The sequence below is a fragment of the Adiantum capillus-veneris genome, chromosome 28 (assembly GCF_014529385.1).
Source record: "Adiantum capillus-veneris isolate H3 chromosome 28, ASM1452938v2, whole genome shotgun sequence".
NCBI lineage: Eukaryota > Viridiplantae > Streptophyta > Polypodiopsida > Polypodiales > Pteridaceae > Adiantum > Adiantum capillus-veneris.
Genome location: NC_140958.1, coordinates 102556909 through 102574315, shown reverse-complemented (window position 1 = coordinate 102574315; position 17407 = coordinate 102556909). Strand labels below are relative to the sequence as shown.

The 17407-nt window shown below is 43.8% G+C and overlaps 1 pseudogene; it reads left to right on the top strand.

Moving 5' to 3' along the window:
* The first annotated feature begins 3931 nt into the window (after positions 1–3931).
* On the top strand, positions 3932–9070 carry LOC147420999 (uncharacterized; annotated as a pseudogene).
* Positions 9071–17407: the final 8337 nt, after the last annotated feature.

Below are 17407 nucleotides of genomic sequence, written 5' to 3'. Positions count from 1 at the left end.
TGCCTAATTATTTTAGTAGAACTACTCTGTTTTTAGGACAAATTAAAAGGGAGAGATTAGCAAATTGATTCTAAATGCTTTGAGCTATTTATCAGAGGTTAATTACATGCTAAAAAATCCGTGATAATTATTTTAACCTCAGATAATTAATTTTCCTAATTATTTTAGCAGAATTACTCTATTTATAAGACAAATTAAAAGGAAAAAATTAGCAAATTGATTCAAAATGCTTTGATCTATTTATCAGAGGTTAATTACATATTAGGAAATCCATGATAATTATGTTAATCTGAGATATTTAATTTACCTAATTATTTTAGCAAAATTTCTCTATCTTTAGGAAAACTTAATAGGAAGAAATTAGCAAATTGATTCTAAATGCTTTGAGTTATTTATCAGAGGTTAAGTACATCCAAGGAAATTTTTGATAATTATGTTAACCGTAGATAATTACTTTACCTAATTATCTTAGCAAAATTACACTGTTTTTAGGACAATTTAAAAGGGGAAAATTAGTAAAATGATTCTAAATACTTTGAGCTATTTATCAGAGCTTAAATCACACCTTAGGAAAACCCATGATAATTATGTTAGACTTAGATAATTAGTTTACCTAATTATATCATTAAAATTACATTATTTTTAGAAAAAAAAAGAGGGAAAATAGTAAATTAATCCAAAAACCTTTGATATAATTATGAGAGATAAAACACACCTTGAGAAATCCGTGATAAATACCCCAACCTCAGATAAATAGTTTAAATATTTATCTTCATTAAAAGTAATCGATTTTGCGTATAAAATAGAGAAAGGAAATTAGTAAATGAATTTATCTAATTACCAAATAAATACCTGAGATCCAAAATCACTGTTGAAGGGTGGGAAAAACTACCTCAGCATAAATGGTTGGTATAACAAATTACTATCAGCAGACTTTTGCTTAAATTAGACCATAAATATAGAAGGAAAATGTTATAAATCAAATTTATGAAAATTCCTAAAGATAAAACATATCCAATTACAATTTAGGGTGAGTAATTCATTAGCCGATAGAAATTTATAATTTACTAATGTTAAAAATGGAATATAGACTAAGGATAAACTAGTTAAAGGGCTTCCCTAATTAAATGGTAATTATGGGAAATTACTTATAGTATAAAGAAGTTATAGGAGGAATATCGTCCAATTAAATATCAAGGATACCTACTTACTCCACAAATCCTTATTTTTGGGTAAAAAGGAAAAAAAAGAGATTATTCAATTAAACTTCTAATCTATTTAGTCTTTTTATAAGGCTGCTGACATGGCTCCAAAGAGAACCAAGGGAAATCCTCTTACCGCGGAAGAGGATGTTAGCAACAAAAGAAATAAAGCCACTAATGACCATGAGGCTGGGCCTAGCCATAGGCCGACGGAGGAAAGTCTACGGGCTCCTGCCCAACAGCACATGGATGAGCAGTCCCAGGTGGATTTCTATTTTGTCCACTTAAAATCTTTTAAAGTTCAGTTTTAAGTTAGCATTGCATACATAAGATTAGGAAGGATAAACTAGCTGTAAATGGAAGGTAACTTCCACGAAACCAACGAGCAATGATTGTAAATAGGAAAGAAATGATTAGGTTATGACTGATTGACCTAGGATAAAAATGTTTGACCATCCTTAAGACAACTTGTCTCAAGACACCTCTGATTCCTTGGAAATATTTTACTCCAAGTAATGAGTAATGATGGCAATACCACCATGGATGAGTCGGTTTTCTCAGCACGTGTGGAGTCTTTACCGCGTGCTTGTTTGTGTTTGTGGATATTACTTAAGATTTCAAGTTTATCCTAGAGGAACCGCCCGGTTGTATGTGCAAGCGGTTGGCGTATGGGTGCCCCTCTAGGTGATGGTTTTTTCCACCATGCTTTTTATAAATAAGGAATGGATGCCGTTTTTTCACCCCTGTATAGGTGGTCTTGAGATAAGCTAGTACTGATCAGAGATACTTCAGAATACAGTACCTTGTCTTAAGTCTAAAGATGTTTGTTTGCTGAAAGAATGTCTTCAATACTGTTTTCAAAGGTTGTCTTAATAAAGTTCAGTTGTGAAAGTTAAAAGGAATCATTGTCTTAATTGTGAAAATAATGTGGTAGTAATTAAACAACACAGAAATCATGTGTGAGTGCGGGGTGGTAAGTGGGGATTGACTAAGGTTGTCAATCATGGACAAGTCGACCTGATTAATTAGGTAACTATCCATTCCTGCGCACTAAAACGTTTAGAAACTTCTTCACTTGGACGAGGAATCCACCAACGGCTGTGCCCTCACATATGTTAGGGGGGGAAAAACATTGGATAAGGAAACCATAATCTGATGATGAAGTTATAGGGCCGGATTTTTTTTTTTGTGGTCCCGTTTCCTCTCCGAGACAGGACTAGGTCTCTTTCTAGGGCTATAAACCTAAACCATTGTCAATGGTAAAGGTGAATTCCCTAGAATTTTTCATGTTTAAGGACTCTCACTTTAGTAGGCCTAGAGACCTGTCAATGGTCCCATCCCGTTTTTGGTGTCAGCGGGTTTGGGGACCTTACATAAGAGGGGAGCTTTCCTTCAAAAAAATTGCGCCTCAGCGGGCATATGAGCTTGACCCAATTGGCCACACCCAACTCCACGTCGTCACCAGCTTCCAACTTCCCACATGCGAGCGTGCACACTGGTGCCTCCCCTCACTGCTCAAAAAGCCTAAGACAGCTCCCGTGCCACCGCGCAGCGCCTAATCGGCGGGCAGCCATAGCCTCATGCAAGGGGAGCTCCGTCACCTCATCTACATCCCAAAAGGCTTCACGCTTTTGGACTTATACCCTGCTGTAACGCCTCTGGGATCGGCCTATCGGATTAGTTTTTTTCCATGTGACGTTGGTACAGCCAAACTGGTCGACCTATGGAAGTGCAGGAAGTCGAGACATGGCAATTTGCAGGCAGATGGCGAAGTGTTGTAGTGGCTATTTGATGCAAGATATGGCCGGCACTATCGCGATGTGTATGTCAAATGTGGATTTTAGCAGACCAACAGGGGTTTTCAAGCTCAGCCGCTCGGGTCTCGTAAAGGCTCTTGCACGGGCTAGTACCATGATTTGTAATATGTTGAATGCTTCCACTGCTTGGACAAGGTCCGAGTTTTGGTGATACTTGAAGATGAATGGGTAACAACTTATGATCATGAGGCCGGCGGCATAAAAAATGATCCTCGGGCTTGCTTCTGGTCATTGTCAATGCGACGGAAAGCTAGTCACATTTTTATGAGGTGGTGGAGCTCCAAGATCGGAGGCATTCCGTGGGTGTGCAGGTGGAGAGGTTGAAGGAGAACAAGGTCCGAGTTTTGGTGATGCTTGAAGATGAATGGGTAACAGCTTATGATTATGAGGCCGGCGGCATGAAAAATGATCCTCGGGCTTGCTTCTGGTCATTGTCAATGCGACGGGAAGCTAGTCACATTTTTATGAGGTGGTGGACAAGGTCTGAGTTTTGGTGATGCTTGAAGATGAATGGGTAACAACTTATGATCATGAGGCCGGCGGCATGAAAAATGATCCTTGGGCTTGCTTCTGGTCATTGTCAATGCGACGGGAAGCTAGTCACATTTTTATGAGGTGGTGGAGCTCCAAGATTGGAGGCATGCCGTGGGTGTGCAGGTGGAGAGGTTGAAGGAGGCATCCGAAGGTCGGTTTTTTTTTTTTTTGGGCGTGTGCAAGGGGGCCAAGCCCAAAATCTTTATGAAGCTATTAATTAAAAAAAACAAAAGGGGGGTTGCTGCAGTCGACGACTAGTGCAGAGGGAAAGGAAGCCAGGTGTTGGTGCCATGCAGAGGGAGAGTTGCCCGAAGGCGGCACTGCAGGTGAGTACAAAAGGGTGTGGCAGTTGCATGAAGAGGGGGCGGGTCAGTTTTGCAGAGGAAGGTGACCAATAGCGACCTCGCTATTGGTCAGAGCTGCAGAGGGAACAGGAGGAGAGAAGCCACGAGGTGGTGCAGTTGTCGCAAAGACGAGGAGGGGCGGCACTCAGTGGAGCCGGGTGGCCGACCACAGGGGAGAGCCACCAAAAGGCAGCGTTGCAGTTGGTGGTGAGGAGAGAAGGGTTGCAAGGGTGTTGGGGGCTGCACTTGAGAGGCAGGCTGCCTTGGTTGGAAGGGATGAATCCGTAAGCAGGCAGTGGGAGGTCACGAAGGTAACCAAGAGGAGGTGAGCGCCATTGCATGAGGAGCCAAGGGCTGCCCGTGAGGGCATGAGAAGGAGGTGCTGCAGGGGAGTGTGGTCAAGAGAAAGAGGAGGAGCTTGACTGCAAATAGCAAATCAGCCGCCAAATAGGAGGGTTCTCAGGGAGGTGATGCTATGCATGGGGTGAAGAGAAAGAGAAGCAGCCAGTTGAGTAAGGGAGTTAGTGTGTGAAGGGCCGCAGGTTACTACAGGAGAGTATCAAGGGTGGCATTCTAGTAGGAAGAACGAGGGTGCTGCCGAACGCCATATTTGTCGGGAACTAGTGCATGCAAAGGAGCGGCTACGAAGAAGGTTGCTTGAAGCGCAAGGTATTGGGGAGGACAAAAGGAAAAGAAGCCGGAACTCGAATCAACATCAAAGAGAGAGATCATAGGCATGCTTGGAGTATCATTGTTATACACCCTATAATGGAAATGTCTACCATGATATTGGTCTAGTCAGTTCTCACGTCAATGTCTATTTTCTCTCTAGCTATTGTAGCCATATGTGTGTGTGAGTAGGATATGTGCGAGGGGTAGTAAAGCTTGTGGGTATCTAATATGTGTGAGAGCTTTCTATATGGATGTTGGTGTGTACAAGTCTGCAAGCTTGAAGGTAGACGGGTATATGTCAAGGATTGGGTAGGAATTTGAGTGTCGATTGTTATTGGACTACCTATATGTCACATGGTGCTCTATAGTGCTATAGATGGAGGCTATCTGAACCTACTTTGCAATCGGATCTATCTAGTCAAGGTTGGTCGGGATCGGGCTTGGGCATTAGTTGTTTGCAGATTGTGTATCTAGATGTGTGTTTGTTAGGGGATAGGGGTGTTCTGAGATCACTGAGCTATATAGAGGCATCAAGTTTATGTGATGGTGGTTTTCCCATTGCCCCCTTTCCATCTTGTGGTGCCCCCACTGAGGACCCACTGATTGCTCCTAACAAGGTGTTCTAGAGTCAAGATGAAGCAGGAGTTTGGGCCAGTGTTCAAAGGAGATGAGGATGCAGATGATTGGCTTGCAGATTTTGAGCTGTTCATGCTGACAGTACTGCAAATGCCAGGTGATGAAGCAAAGCTCCAGAATCTACCTTTGGTGTTGCGAGGTAAAGAAAAAGCTTGGTTCGATGGCTTAGAAGATCTGCACAAGCAGAATTGGATCGGATTTCGTGAGCAATTCTTACAAAAATATCGAAAGGTGGTGTCGGCTTCGGAAGCAGATGCGAAGATCAAAGGTTTGCAACAGGACGTAAGTGCCAATTTTGATGCTTTTGTTGATAAATTTGAAGTTTTTTGGGGAGAATTGGCGGTTGCTACCGAAGCAACCAATGCGGGATATTTGAAGCTCGAAAGGTTTCTATCCTGCTTGCATCCCTATGTTCATGAGAGAGTGGACTATGAAGATCCAATCACTTATGATGAAGCCAACAGAGTTGCTAGAGCAAAGAGTCGGAAGTTGAAGAAGAAGATGGAGGCAGGTTTGCTACAGTCGTCAATCACGGTAGAAGCTGGATCCAGGCCTAGACAAATTGAGGAGCATCAAAAGGTAAAAGCTCCTTTTTTTGTTGATATGCATGTAATCAAAGCCCGTGAAGTTGATGCCAGGGAAGAAGAGCTAGAAGAAGTGACAACCAGGGCTCAACAGGTGCAGAGTGGTATATTCAGGGTGCCACCCAGTTTGCTTCCTTAAGAGAGCGAGGTCGTAAAAGTTTTTCAAAAAGGGGTTCCAGCTCGAGAGCCAGCAAACAACGAGGGTGACAGCAGTGGTCCAAGAATTGGCAAGATCAAAAGAGGAATCCGACAGTTCTCAAAGGTCTAGCAGCAGTTTGGATACAGAAAGCATGTGGGAGACAGAATCGCTGTCTTCTTGGTATGAAACTTATGATGTTTTTCATGTAGATGAAGTGGAGAATAGTGTATGCGAGTTGCCTGCCAGCCATTTGGAGGTCGAGGAGAAGCATAGTGCAAGTGTGGAAATACCTTGTGTGAATCTGCCAGTCGAGCAGCCATCTCTTGTGTCGTGTGATGGTGAGTCCCTATTGGAGGAAGAGTTATGGTTTGATTGTACATCCAGTTTGGTTGAAGAGCAGGTTTTCGAGGACGACTTGCAGAAGCTAGAAGCAGAAGCTGTGGTAGATCGAAGTGATTTTTCTATGCAGAGGGTGGGGAAACCTTGCCTTGGTGAGCATGTAGAGGTGTACTTTGAAGTTCCAGAGTTTGTGTGTGGCCGTGGAGAGTTATCTCCCGCAGGTGACTCTATGGAAGCTGATACAGGTGCAGCCTATGAGCGAGAGGCTCCATGCAATGAAGAAGGTGCCACCGACCTTGCACGTGATGAGGCCTTTGAAAAACAGGTTGTAGCTATAGCAGGTCATGTTCTTGAGTATGAGAAGGGGGCCTTAGTGTTGTTTACAGAGGGTTGTGATACTGGTTTGCAATGGGATCAGGTTTGCTTGGCTATGCAGCAGGTGGAGGCAAATTGCAGGATTTTGTTTTTTTATGCGGTGCTATTGGTAGCTATGTTATGGGAGGTTTCTTTAAAGGTTTCTTTGTGTCAGTGGCAAGGTTTTTTTGCAGAAGACTACACTTTGAAGGGTTCTCTAGCAGGTGACATGATAGCTGCTTGTGGTACCAATGCTTCAAATGGTCAAAAGCATGTTTATGGTTGGCACGAGGGCTTGTGGTTTCAGGGTGACAAAGCTCTATGCTATGAAGAGCTGTTAGGATGGCGTGTCTATTGGCCTACAAGGTCAAAGGAAGACTTGAAGATGCATGCTTTACAGGTTGATGACCACGTCCAATGCTTTGTTTTTGATCTAGGTGGAGCCTACACTATGATTGGGGAAGTGTGAGCTTTGCATTTGACCCTGGCAGGTGATGTAGTAGCAGATGCTCTTCTCTCTATGCTTATCCTATCTATATAGTCGCTATATTATCATTTTTCCTATGCAGTCTATGTAGCTCTTTTTATCATTCTCTCTATACATACTTATTATACCTAAATAATGTTGTGGTTGAGCATGAATGCTCAATGAGGGGGTGGGCAATGATGGTACAGCCAAACTGTGTCGACCTATGGAAGTGCACGAAGTCGAGGCATGGCAATTTGCAGGCAAATGGCGAAGTGTTGCAGTGGCTATTTGATGCAAGATATGGCCAGCACTATCGCGATGTCTATGTCAAATGTGGATTTTAGCAGACCAACGGGGGTTTTCAAGCTCAACCGCTCGGGTCTCTTAAAGGCTCTTGCACGGGCTAGTACCATGATTTGTGATATGTTGAATGCTTGCACTGCTTGGACAAGGTCCGAGTTTTGGTGATGCTTGAAGATGAATGGGTAACAGCTTATGATCATGAGGCTGGCGGCATGAAAAGTGATCCTCCGGCTTGCTTCTGGTCATTGGCAACGCGACGGGAAGCTAGTCACATTTTTATGAGGTGGTGGAGCTCCAAGATCGGAGGCGTGCCGTGGGTGTGCAGGTGGAGAGGTTGAAGGAGGCATCCGAAGGTCAGTTTTTTTTTTTTGGGCGTGTGCAAGGGGGCCAAGCCCAAAAGCTTTATGAAGCTATTAATTAAAAAAAACAAAAGGCGGGTTACTGCAGTCGACGACCAGTGCAGAGGGAAAGGAAGCCAGGTGTTGGCGCCATGCAGAGGGAGAGTTGCCCGAAGGCGGCGCTGCAGGTGAGTACAAAAGGGTGTGGCAGTTGCATGAAGAGGGGGCAGGTCAGTTTTGCAGAGGAAGGTGACCAATAGCGAGGTCGCTATTGGTCAGAGCTGCAGAGGGAGCAGGAGGAGAGAAGCCACGAGGTGGTGCAGTTGTGGCAAAGACGAGGAGGGGCGGCACTGAGTGGAGCCGGGTGGCCGACCACAGGGGAGAGCCACCAAAATGCAGCGTTGCAGTTGGTAGTGAGGAGAGAAGGGTTGCAAGGGTGTTGGGGGCTGCAGTTGAGAGGCAGGCCGCCTTGGTTGGAAGGGATGAATCCGTAAGCAGGCAGTGGGAGGTCACGAAGGCAACCAGGAGGAGGTGGGCGCGGGCGCCATTGCATAAGGAGCCAAGGGCTGCCCGTGAGGGCGTGAGAAGGAGGTGCTGCAGGGCAGTGTGGTCAAGAGAAAGAGGAGCAGCTTGACTGCAGATAGCAAATCAACCACCAAATAGGAGGGTTCTCTGGGAGGTGATGCTATGCATGGGGTGAAGAGAAAGAGAGGCAGCCAGTTGAGTAAGGGAGTTAGCGTGTGAAGGGCCGCAGGTTGCTACAGGAGAGTATCAAGGGTGGCCTTCTAGTAGGAAGAACGAGGCTGCTGCCGAACGCCATATTTGTTGGGAACTAGTGCATGCAAAGGAGCGGCTACGAATAAGGTTGCTTGAAGCCCAAGGTATTGGGGAGGACAAAAGGAAAAGAAGCCTGAACTCAAATCAACATCAAAGAGGGAGATCATAGGCATGCTTGGAGTATCATTGTTGTACACCCTATAATGGAAATGTCTACCATGATATCACGTCAATGTCGATTTTCTCTCTAGCTATTGTAGCCATATGTGTGTGTGAGTAGGATATGTGCGAGGGGTAGTAAAGCTTGTGGGTATCTAATATGTGTGAGAGCTTTCTATATGGATGTTGGTGTGTACAAGTCTGCAAGCTTGAAGGTAGACGGGTATATGTCAAGGATTGGGTAGGAATTTGAGTGTCGATTGTTATTGGACTACCTATATGTCACATGGTGCTCTATATTGTTATATATGGAGTCTATCTGAACCTACTTTGTAATCGGATCTATGTAGTCAGGGTTGGTCGGGATCGGGCTTGTGTAAAGAAAGAGGATGCAAGAGAGATACACAAGACAAGCACAAAGCACACAGAGATGGAAAGCTTCTTCTTCTTCTCACAGAAAAGAGAGTACAAAATGACTAAGTGCTAAAGCTGAAAAGTAACACATATGTACATGCGGTCACTAAGTGTGAACTCGCTAGAAGCGTACTAGGCTGGCACTATAAGTGTAGTCGAGCTGTAAAATCACTGGCAGAGATCCTCCGTGTCGGTCACCTAACGCGCCAGTGAGTAAATGTCGTAAGCGACCAAGACCCGTAGTGGATGTTAGCTCAAGATGTAGAGTTCGACATCTCAACACTCCCCCTCAAGCTCTGCATGTCGCAGAGTCCAAGCATAGTCCGGAAACGTCGAAGCTTCTCAGCTCCGAGAGCCTTGGTAAAGATATCCGCTATCTGCTCCTCTGTGCTGACGTAAACCAAGTCGATGTCGCCCGCCAACACTCGCTCTCGAACGTAGTGGTAATGGACCTCTATGTGCTTGGTCCTGGCATGGAACACTGGGTGCCTGGCCAACTGCATGCTGCTGAGGTTGTCACAATGGATGACAATCTGCTGGTCCACCTGCACTCCCAAGTCCTCAAGTAATGTGTGTAGCCAAGCTACCTCGCACGCCGCAACTGTTGCACCTCTGTACTCGGCCTCTGTGCTTGATAAAGCAACCGTAGGCTGCTTTTTGCTGCTCCAAGTAACATCAACACTCCCAAAAGAGAACATGAAGCTACTTGTAGATCTCTATCAACAATGCTACTTGCCAAATCTGCATCTGTATACCCATACAATGCTAATGGCACATCTGTTGCATAGAACAATGCGTAGTCAAGAGTCCCTTGCAGTACATACCGAAGTGTGCGTCGTACTCCATCCAAATATGTTTTCCTCGGAAGCTGCATGAAGTGACTCTCCAAGCCTACTGTGTAGCTCAAGTCTGGCCTCGTGATAGTCAAGTAGATTAGACCACCCACAATCTTCCTGTACATCTTGACATCCTCAACAACGTCACCCTTCTCTGCACTCAGGTTTGCATTCACATCCAAGGGAATAGAAATTGGCTTACAATCAGCCATACCATACTTTGACAACATGTCCAAAGCATATTGTTTCTGTGACAGCCATACACCCTCTGGAGTCCTGATCACCTCAATGCCAAGGAAGTAGCGCAACTCACCCAAATCTTTCATTTCAAACTCCTGTTTGAGAAGACCCTTCACATGGTCAATCTCCATAGCATTGCCACCCACAATAATAAGGTCATCTACATATATTGTAATGACCACAATCCCCACATCACTCTCACGTACATAGAGTGAATGATCAACATGACCTCTCCTAAAACCAATACTGACAAGATACTTGGCAATCCTGTCATACCATGCTCTAGAGCCCTGCTTCAAACCATACAAAGCTTTGAGAAGTCTGCATACATAATCTGGGTAACCTGGATCGACATAACCAGGTGGCTGATCCATATACACTTACTCTTGCAACTCACCATTCAAGAAGGCATTCTTTACATCCATTTGATGCATAATCCATCCTCTAGATGCAGCCACTGCTATGACAGCTCTCACAGTCGTCATCTTTGCCACTGGAGCAAAGGTCTCCTCATAGTCTATGCCATACGTCTATGCATAACCCTTTGCGACCAGCTTTGCCTTATGACGCTCAATGTTACCATCAGCCTTATGCTTGGTTTTATACACCCATTTACATCCAATAGCTTTCTTGCCACTTGGCAATGGCACCAACTCTCATGTGTCATTTGCTTCCAATGCAGCCATCTCTTCATTCATTGCATCATCCCAATGCACATTTCCAACTGCATCCTCAAAACATGTGGGCTCCATATCCTGTATCACCTTAGCCATGTAGGCTTGGTGATGCGCTAGATACCCATCATAAGTCAATTTCTGAACTAGATTTCTGACTCTGTTAGATCTGCGTGATCCTGGGTCACTCCTTTGCCCTCTAGCATCTTCTTGTACTTTCCTTACACCAGGTGTCCTAACAGCTGGAATTCCAAATTCCTCATCAAGACTTTGTTCAGAACCATTTGAATCCATGTCTACATGTGAAAACCCTGATGATGCATTAGCCATAAAGGGAGGTTCATCAACCTTTTCCTTTACTTTTCGTGATACGTTCCCTGTACCTGCTGGTGGAGTAACCTGCGTACGTAGTCTACCATTCCATGGCTTCTCAACAGAGCCATGAGAAGAGGACTCTTGTGGTCCACTCAAAACCTGTGACTGTGGCCTCACATTTTGTACAACCACATCATCTTTTACATCAGCCCCAATAGTGCCATGTGCATTACTATACCAACTGCTCATCTCATCAAAGACTACATCTCTGCTCACTCGTAATTCTCATGTAGTAGGATTGTAGCACCTGTACCCCTTTTGTTCAAGGGAATATCCCACAAGAATACATTTCTCTACTTTAGGATCCAATTTCCTACGCAACTCATCTGGTACATGCACGTAAGCTATGCAGCCAAACACTTTCAAGTGTGCAAAATCAGGCTTTGTACCTGTAATCTTTTCCTCAGGTGTTACATCATGCACCGCAGCTGTAGGTGTCCTGTTCATAATGTACACAACTGTATTTACAGCTTCAGCCCAGAAATGATGAGGCATGTTCTTCTCATTCATCAATGCACATACAACCTCTGCAATGTGCCTGTTTTTCCTTTCTGCGACCCCACTCTGCTGTGGAGTATATCTACATGTAAACTGCCTGCATATACCATGCATTCGCAGAAAATCTAAAAAATTGTTGGAGAAGTACTCTCCCCCTCCATCTGACCTCAATGTCTTGATTTGCATATCTGTCTCCTTCTCAATCATGACTTTGAAGTCCTGAAAGTGACCAAACACTTCACTTTTGTTACGCATGAAGTAGACCCATACTTTCCTTGTATGGTCATCAATGAAAGAGACATAATACCTGCAACCATGTATACTTGCAGTATCGGTTGGACCCCAAACATCTGTGTGCACCACCTCAAGTGGCTTTCTACATACATTGCACTCTTGTGGAAATGAGCCCTTTGACTGTTTTCCAAACTGGCATGCTGCACACACTTTATGCATACCCTCGACCTTGAATTTGGGCAAAACTTTTACAATTTGTTTTGATTGCATGCTGCGCAATCTCTACTCATTGACATGGCCAATGCGTTTGTGCCAAATTTCAACATCAGCCACAACACCTGTGCCCTATGCAAATAATGCAGCTTTTACTTCAGGCATGTCTACATTCAGCGTAAACATTCTGCCCACACATTTTCCCTTTGTGATCAGCTTACAGCCATTCTAGAAATCTTCTACATAACAGCCATTTGGATTGAAGCGAACCTGCAAATCCTGCTCAACCATTTGTCCAACAGAAACAAGATTCTTTGTAATGTTTGGGACATGAAGTACATCTGCTAAGTACTTTGATTTCCCACTCTTCGTATTTAGAGGTATGTCCCCTACATGAGCAATGGGGTGAGCTGTGTCATCTCCTGTCTGCACATAGCCTGACACATCTGGTTTGCGCATATATCTAAACCACTCTCCACGAGACGTCATGTGATTAGAGGCACCTGAATCCACATACCAAACATCATCTTGGGTGGAATTCTCTGCACTCATTGTATTCATTACATGCTGCATAACAAACATGCGCTCGTTTTTGCTATCATCTGCATCTCTGCTAGTAGATGCATAATTGCTATGTTCTCTCTTTCCACTTGCTTTTCTCTTTGGACAGTCACGTGACATGTGACCTCTTTCACCACAAGTCCAACATTCTCTGCTATCTGCAGTATGTTGCTGCCTACTTGATCCTGCACCACGACCTCTTTGACTCCCCCTGCCTTGAGACTGGTTTCCCCTGCCACGTGTATTGTTTTGATTTGATTGACCTTCTTGAAATTGGCCCCTGCAACCCCTTGGGCCTCGACCACGACCTCTACCTCTACCTCTGTTGGAGTTAGAATAGAAGGCATGTTCAGAATTATTTCTGCCATGAGAAGAAGATGTGTCAAGGTTCTTCTCCTCAAGAATAAGCATAGAAATCAAATCTTGGAACACGGGGATGTCGTCTCTTGTATTCATGGAAGACCTGAAATGTACATACTCATCTCCTAGACCATCCAAGCATGCACGGACAATGTCATCGTCTTCCACTGAGACTTTAATAGATCCAAGAGCCTCAATGATACTCTTGAGCGTTTGAGAGGTTGTTCCTCTTAACCTGATTTATCTCCGACTTTAGTTGAAGCTTCCTGGCATTGGTGTTCACCTCGAACACTCTTCCTAAGTTTTTCCATGCAATGGTGGGGGTTTGAGCATCCTGTAGATAGCCCATCATGCCATTTGTGATGCTCATAGAAAGCCAATACATCACTTTGCTCTGGCCTTGTTGCCAGTCCCTCAAGGCTTTTCTTTGTTCTGCTGTAGCATTTGCCTCTAGAATCTTTGGTTCCTTTTCATTGTCTCCTTCTACATAGTCCCAATAACCTTTTTCTTTTAGGAAATTAGTTATTCTGAACTTCCATGCAGGGTAGTTATTTTTCTCAAGCTTCTCAGTAACAATCTGACTGAAACCGTCAGACATCTTGAAGCACTAAGACAAAATAGTTGCAATCTGAAAAAACCTGCAAATCTGCTGAACGTGCTATCGTGGTACCTGTAACGCTTTCTACACTCAACGAGTATCCACAACCAAGCGTACATACAACCACTGTACTTGTACAGTAAATCTCTGTGTATTGCAATTTGGAGACCTGTTCAGAAACTTGTATGAAAAACCCCTAAAATTCGGCATCTGATCGTGGATTGCGAACGAAGGGATTGTGATGCTCTTGCTCTCTTAGCCTCTCTTACCTGCACCAGGCTCTAATACCATGTAAAGAAAGAGGATGCAAGAGAGCTACACAAGACAAGCACAAAGCACACAGAGATGGAAAGCTTCTTCTTCTTCTCACAGAAAAGAGAGTACAAAATGACTAAGTGCTAAAGCTGAAAGGTAGCACATATGTACATGCGGTCACTAAGTGTGAACTCGCTAGAAGCGTACTAGGCTGGCACTATAAGTGTAGTCCAGCTGTAGAATCACTGGCAGAGATCCTTCGTGTCGGTCACCTAACGCGCCAGTGAGTAAATGTCGTAAGCGGCCAAGACCCGTAGTGGATGCCAGCTCAAGATGTAGAGCTCGACATCTCAACAACTTGGGCATTAGTTGTTTGCAGATTGTGTATCTTGATATGTGTTTGCTAGGGGACAGGGGTGCTGTGAGATCACTGAGCTATATAGAGGCATCGAGTTTATGTGATGGTGGTTTTTCCATTTCCCCCTTTCCAGCGTCCCCAAGCTCTTTTTAAAAACCTCCATTTGATGAAAAGACCCATTGGGTGGCCTTCAACTTCAAGGTCCTGCCATTGGTGGCTCTCAATTCTGGCTCCCTATCCGCAAAGCCCGTTGACCACAAGCTCACTTTTTGCGACTCCAAACCCATTCACCCTTGTTGTACTTCAAGATTCTCCAAGACCCTGAACCGAGGACGCAAAAATGCTAGATTTCAATATGCAATCATTCGCGAACAAATGCACCCAATATTTCTAACTGCTTTAACTTTTTGCTCTGAGCTTTGTTTGATGTTCATTCAACTCCTGCTAGCTCCATACACTACACAGCACCTTCTCAAACTCTGTCGCATCCCAAACAATGCCATATGGCACGATTCCCCTTGTGGTCAGGTGGGCATCAACCTAGCCCTCCAACAAAACTTAAATGGCCATAACCTACAATCCATAGCTTCGATCTACAATCTGAAATATGGGAATGCTCCATAAATCAAGCACTACCCGTCTATACACTGAAATTCACTCGGGCCACCTGTCCCCAACTACCCTATTGTCCGGCAAGAATCTACAATACACTACACCTTCAAACTCAAATATCTTGGGCTCCATAGCTCTGTTTGATGATCCATCTGGACCTGCTCCTTCAGCACCTTGAGCCCTACATTTCTAGGACCACACGCTGTACCTTGAACCTCCTTCATCTGCTCTCCAAATTAATCCCTTTTGGAGCCTTTCTTGGCCTATAAACTGCATCAGCCATACATCTCTGTTGCCACCTGTTTGCCCATGATCTTTATAGCTGCTCTAGCCCTTTTCCATGCTTTTGCTATCCTAAACATACCTACCCATGCCATCTTCTATGGTCAACAAAATTTGACTGCACCAACGTTCCATCTGTTGTGACTGGTTCTCCTCTTGTGAAATCATAGCTATATCATGACCAGCACTACGTCGTCCTTGACCCTGAGAGCATTCAATTAAAGACATGTAGGCTTGGTCAAAATCAAGACCATATTTACTAGAAAGAATGGAAGCAATGCTATCATAAGAAGAGTCCTTCACCGTATCAAGGAGAAGCATAATCATTTGTTTTTGTGGAACACGATCACCGGCTACAACAAGTTGATTAATAATGGATTTGAAAGACTCAATATGTCCAATCATGGCCGTACCAACCTCATATTTTAACTTGTTAAGAAAACCACTCAAATAAAGTATTTCTGTAACAGATTTCTTTTGAAAGTTTACAGCAATAAGGTACTTCCATACGTCGTGGGAAGTAGGCAGTTCATACACATCAAGCAAAAGGGAATTAGTAAGAGCAAAAAGAATATACGGACGAGCTGCTTTATCACATCGTTGCCAATCCGTATACGCAACATGATAATCTTCAAATATAAGTCCTTCAGTGATACGCATGTTGTCATGGTCCGTATCAACAGGTTGAGGTGGACATACACGATTTCCAAGGACAATATTAGAGAGTTCATCACATTCAAGAATTAAAAACATCTTTTCTTTCCAACCTAAAAATCCTTGGCCTTGTAAAGGAGGAATAGAACGCTAGCCATAAGAAAAACCATTGACGAGAATAGTCATAGCCATATCTCGTTGTGAGAAGACGTATAAGAATCTGCACACCATATATGGTGGACTGCAATTGAGGATGAGAGAAATATGACGATTGTGTTCTGTCAATGACAAACGCAAGAGGAATGCTCAATAAACGTCAAAATATGAGAGAGACGTCAACCAAAAAACTAGGGAAAAGGAGATGTTAATAATAAAAGAGTCCTCATATGCCAAAATTAGAAAAAAGATCGTGATTGCTTCACAAAGACGCATGAGGAAGAAACCTGTGGCAAACTTGATTGTAGTAAAAACAACATAACTTTCTGCTGCTAGAGCCTGGGAACTCCGATTGATGCAAACCTAGAACTCAAATTGAAGAGCTCGAGGAGATGAACAAGTTTTGGATGAAAAGTGCCATTACGGTATGCTCCATTGCACTTTTCCTGATTCTCCAAATTTTGAGGAGAAAACCTCCAAAAATTGAGACGAAGTTCCGGTTATCAAAGACAAATCAACAAAAAACATAATCAACGATTCATTATATAGCAATAAATGCCACAACCAGACACTAATCATATTCTTCTTAACACAAAACAACCACAATCAACAAGAATAAATCCTAAAAAATAAGATCTATAGCAATTCTGAATCTTATATGCTAATCGGATACACATACTCTATCTTGTCACCCCATAAACTGAATCATCACGTGATCATTACCGCTCTGATACCATGTTGAGACGTAGAGAGAAAGAGAGAGACGAGACAAGAGACACACCATGTACACTCCCAAAGACTGATTCATATTGAGGACAAGATACAAATATATAGGTGAAACCAAGTTGAGTGGAGTGAACCATATATAGCTCCAATACATGCTTTGGAGCTTCGCTCTTGGTTGATGTAGGCCTCCCTTCTCACAAGCTTGGAGTAGATGATGAGCTTTCCATTAAAGGTTGAGAAGGAGATAGTCTTCTTTACTTCACACATGAGTTTTTGTGAGTGTGTGTGTGATAATGCCTTGCAAAAATCAACACCCCCCCCCCCCCCCCCCCCCCCCCCCCCCCCCCCCCCCCCCCCCTTGGTGGACCCCTCTTGCTGGCCCCTCATTGGCTCATGCCAAGCTTAGCCAATAGGAAATTGGAGTCATAATTGCTAGCCTTGTGACATGTGTCCCCCTTTCCCCTTTTGTGAGAGATTTAGGTATTTAAATAATTCAATTAAACTCTCATTGGACCTCTTAGTCTTCTGGCCAATAGGAATCAGGCAAGCCAATGGGCTGTTGAATACTCATTGGACCCCTTAATAAACTGTCCAATAGTCTTCTAGAGAGCTTAATTTCTATTTGTTCTTTTATCAAGTGTTTTGAAATGAATTAAACTAAATTTTCTCTAGCCTAATTCTCATCGGTTCACCT